The following is a 4,879-nucleotide window of genomic DNA, read 5'->3' on the forward strand; positions in this document are numbered from 1 at the left end:
TCCACATCTGCATATTTTCCTAGCTCTGTCTCTTAAAGGGCCCCATCCAGCTACTGGGTTTTTTTCTGCCTGTCTGTGTATGTACTGTATATGATTTCTGTAAAATGAGCGCTAATTAATTTGGCCTAAAGAAAGACAAGCACTTGGATTAAATATTTTTAAAAGGGAAGATAAAAACTGGGGTACTTTTCAGTTCATGTGACTTTAATCTTTGAGAAATAAAAACAGCCTTAAAGATTATTGGTAAAATGCAGGTATCATTAAAATGTAAATAGATGAAACAAACTATGCAGGTCAGATGCGAGGTTTGCCAAATGTTTTAAGGTTACAAACTGCTTTTTGGCCTTTGAGAACTATCTGCCTTGCCTGCTTCACAATTGGTAAGGCCTGGGGACATAAGGAACTAACTGCGCCCTTCATTATGCTGGAGTCAGACCTTGACTGCCCATAGCGCACAATTAAAGCAAACTAACAAGTTTTACCTTAAAGTTAAAAATCGCTAGGAGTTACCATTATAGCATGTAATTGAAACTACTGAAAATAAATTTACATGCAAGAAGTGTAAGCACAGTAAAATGTGTTTTTTAGTAAAAGGTTACAAAAAGGCATAGAAATGTAAATTTTTGCCTAGGGTTAAAAGATGGTTTTAAATTAGGAAAAAACTGAGGGTTCAAACAAGTGGTGGAAGAATTGTAGAAACTGATCTCGCAGAAGAAGTTCTCTGTGTGAACGTGTTGACTAAATTCAAAAGGGTTATAAAAGGTTTTTGCTTCTTTAAAATTTATGAGTCATCATCTTGGAAAAATAAATAACTTGTGGTAATCTGGAATTCTATTTCATAATGTCAAGTACTTTCAACATATTTAAGTCTTCCCAAAATCAGATTTCAGTTTCAAATTGTCTTTCTTGACAATTTTCAGATAGTCCAGAGGACCCTTGGAATGTCCAGGAAAGAGAGGTAAACAGGATTATTTGACATGTTTAGGTACATGGGATTGCCAAAGGTGATGTTGAATCTTCTTTAGGTTATATCTTGGTGAATAATGCTAATATATGTTCCAAAATTGTATGGGATTTCTAAAATTCTAACGTCTAAGTATATGCTATCAATCATAATTAAGGTTGCTATGTCGTTATTGTAAACCATGGAGATAACCAAACTTCTTTGTCAATTGTGTTTCTAACTATAACTGCTCTAGACATTTTGCTATTCACAGACAATTGTTGTCTTGTTTTAATCCTTTCAAAAGATGGTTTATAATAAGCTATAGGACTCTGACAGGTGCTCTCAAATACAATTTTTGATTGAGACAATTGGGTTTCTGATAACTTTGGAGATTGTAGCATTGGAATAAAGGAAAATGTACAGGATTCAGGAAGAGCTGAAATGTTCATGAATATCAAGAGAAACAAGAGTTAACTAACTGGACTGAACTCAGAAATCTGAAGCAACCTTTCTAAGACTTGCTTGGAATATTGCTGATCCATGTTTTGTTTTTCAGAGTCAAGGAAACTTATGTTAAACTATTTATAGCCTTTTAATAATTGAGTAAGGTAATACCCACTGTGAGCAAAATTTAGAGCATGTTTGTTTCTCTCTGCCTGGTTCCTCTAAATTTGAAAACTATCTGGAGTGTTCTTGTGGCAATATAGTTGTTTGTATCAGTGCAGTAAGAATCCATTTTTCTTTTGCACAGAGCACAACTGGAGAAGGTGGTAATTTTACCAAGGCTTGGACTGGAAGGGTATGCTTCCCTTTAAGGAGTCAAGCTTGACTTGCAGAGCTGATAGAAGCCCAATGGGGAGACTGGCCTCATACCCTCATCTACACAGTCCCTGTACAGGGTTCCTGACCTGTGGTCAATAAAGAATGTCACTTTCTAACAGGTCCAAGAGCTCCGAGTTTATCTTGGGACCTTAAGAGGAGAGGATCATCCAACTCACAGGTATTTCAGGATAAACCCATGGCTGGACTTGGCTTTAAAAGGTCTTGTATGAGATCCCTTGGGGAACAGAGTTCCAACACAGGCAATCTAAAAGGCCTTTGTAGAAATAATTTTTCTTGCTTCACTTTATGCAAATAATCAGGCCAAGTATAAGACTAAAGTCTATTTTGCAAACCACTCAGTCCCAGGATGATTTGGTTTTTTAACAAAAATGAGGACTGGAGAGAGAGAAAAATTATGTTTCAACACTTACACATTTGTCACCAAATTCTAAACTCACTAGTTGTTTTTAAGTTTTTGCCTACATGTTTGACTAACCCTGATTGTTCCTGTGAACCAACCAGCAATCTCCAACTTCAGCTCAGAAAGAACAAAAGGGATGGGTAATGTAGAAATCCGGATCAATATTCTAATTCTGAGAACTTATCCTACAAATCCTGCCAGGTGACTGGAATAAATAGGGTGCCCATCACTCAGGGGTTTCCTTTTGGGAAAGTAAGACCAAAGGAGCTAACCAAGCCAAGCACCATGCACCGAAATCCTAGCAAGCATGACTATAGCCACCAGTTATCTGGGCATGTCACAAGACATCCTTTTCTCTCCTTTGCTGGAGGAGGACTCAATTCCACAGTTTCACTTTAGCATTCAGCTTATAATAAGGAGTCCATGCAATCCCCCACCCTGAGACACATTTTTGTCCCAAACTCAATTCCAAGCTTTGGGTTAAAGTCCTAGGAAAGAAAACTGGATCTGAAGGATCCAGAGGCAGATGATAATGGAAGTTAAAAGGCACAGGGCAGGTGAGCATGACTGATGCCTGCCCATCAAGCCAAGCCCAAGCTTCCTGTTTCATGGATAAAGGCCACGTTAGTATCCATGGCAAAAATGAGGTGTAGAGAATCCATGGCTACTGAAAAGCAGGGGAGATAAGGCATATGTGGGTAAGAGTGGGTGATTCCCACCCCCTACCCACCCGTCCCCTGCTTCATTGGTGCAAGCCACTGTGACATTCATGGTGGGACCTGCCATGGTCGCCAGGACTCAGGGATGCAAGGATGGAAGAGGGAAAGACGATGCTTTTCCCTCTTTCCCTCACGTACCCCAGGTATCAGTTAGGAGGAGAAGGGAACCAGGGATACCTGCTTCACTCTTTCTAGAAGGGTAGCCATTCATCTGCAGTCTGTACCCCTTTTGAATGCATCATGAACCCCTGGGACTCCTTTAAAAGGCACCTTATTTTTTCCTTTCTCCTCTTCTGTCCTCTTCACAGATAGGTAATTGTGTCTCTGTAATATGGGACACTCCCCTCAGATACATCCTCCAAACTGGAAAGAGTTAATTTCCCAAACCTTAAACTGGTTGGCTTAGGATTGGGCTTAGGGGAAGAGAACCCAGAAGACCAATATGCCAGCAAAAGGGTAAAGTGTTTTTTACCAGTCAGGCTTTTGGCCTCCCTCTCCATGTGCAAACTGGTAAAAGGCCTCAGGATTTCTGAGCTGCCCTTACCCCTTCCCTTGTTTCAACTTGATACATGTTTTCTAATAAACTGGTTTGTCTCTTCTTCCTTCAGGTCATCAAACTCGAAGTGGCCATGCAACCAGAGCCTCTGATGATGGCCCCTTCTGCTCAGAACCTTACATAGGCCTCTGAGGGAGCTTTGACTGCCGTTTCCCCAAAACAGCACCCCTGTCAGCAGGAAGCAGTTAAGATAGGTCTTCATACTTACCCTTATTCAAGGGCACTTGGATGTGCTTCTTTAGAGGGGGGAATGAGACAGCCAAGTGGGAGGGGGTCCCTGGAAAATCTCCAACCAGCCTGCACACTGGGGTGGAGCCTTGGGAAGTTCATGCCATTTGCAGCAGGGAGGAGCCTGGCTCCTTCTCTCTCTGTGTGGAACCTGGGATTCAAGTTTTGAGCGGCAAGCGCTCTAGCAGGGACTCTGGCCTTGTGAGAGTCCCTGTTTCCCCCCTTTCTTTCTTTACATCCAATAAAACCCTGTCTTACTCACCGTTCAAACCTGAATTTTTGTGGCCATGGACAGAGGACCCCATCTTTAGCTGAAATAAGGAAAAGTCGTGCAACAACATCAGATACAATAATTAATGCAAAATGGATCAATGGCTTCGTGTAATAGCTAAAACTATAAAACTGTTAGAAGAAAACATAGGGGTAAATCGTCGTGGCCTTAGATTTGGCAATAGTTTCTTACATGTGATACCAAAAGCACAAGCAACAAAAGAAAAACATAGATACATTGAACTTTATCAAAATCAAAATTGTGAGTTTTTGTTCTTTAAAGGACACTATCAAGAAAGTGAAAATACAACCCACACAATGGAAGAAGTGGTTTATAAATTATACACTGAGTAATGGCCTAGCACCCAGAATCTATAAAGTACCCACAACTCAATAACAAAAAGAAAAAAATGGGAAAAGGGTCAAAATCAACATTTCTCAAAAGAAGATGCACAAATGGCCAACAGACACAAGAAAAGATTCTCAATGTTATTAGTCATTGGGGAAATACAAATAAAAACCACAATGAAATACAACTTTACACATACTACAATGCCTATAATCAAAAAGATCATAAGAAGCACTGGTGAGGACGTAGAGAAATTTGAACCCTAAAACACTGCTGACAGGAATATAAAATGGTGCAGTCACTTTGGAAGACAGTCCAGCCGTTTCTCAAAGGGTTAAATCTAGAATTATCATATGGCCTAGCAATTCCTCGGTATATACCTAAGAAGAATGAAAGCGTATGTCTTCACAAAAACTTGTACTCAAATGCTTATAGCAGTATTATTTATAGTATCTAAAGGTAAAAACAACCCAAATGTTCAACTAATGAATGAATAAATAAAATGTGGTATAACCATACATTCAAATGTCATTTGGCTATAAAAAGGAATGAAGTACTGAGGTACATG

General features: G+C 39.7%; 1 long non-coding RNA gene across 2 annotated transcripts; it reads left to right on the top strand.

Annotated features, from left to right (window-relative positions):
• Nucleotides 1-901: 901 nt before the first annotated feature.
• On the top strand, nt 902-3,951 carry LOC126946603 (uncharacterized). 2 transcript variants are annotated; one of them, XR_007722716.1, is made up of 4 exons: nt 902-958; nt 1,698-1,745; nt 1,888-1,946; nt 3,517-3,951. It is a non-coding gene; the product is annotated as an uncharacterized LOC126946603 (long non-coding RNA). The 2 variants fall into 2 exon arrangements; XR_007722717.1 differs by lacking the exon at nt 1,698-1,745.
• Nucleotides 3,952-4,879: the final 928 nt, after the last annotated feature.

This window comes from Macaca thibetana, chromosome X (assembly GCF_024542745.1).
Source record: "Macaca thibetana thibetana isolate TM-01 chromosome X, ASM2454274v1, whole genome shotgun sequence".
NCBI lineage: Eukaryota > Metazoa > Chordata > Mammalia > Primates > Cercopithecidae > Macaca > Macaca thibetana.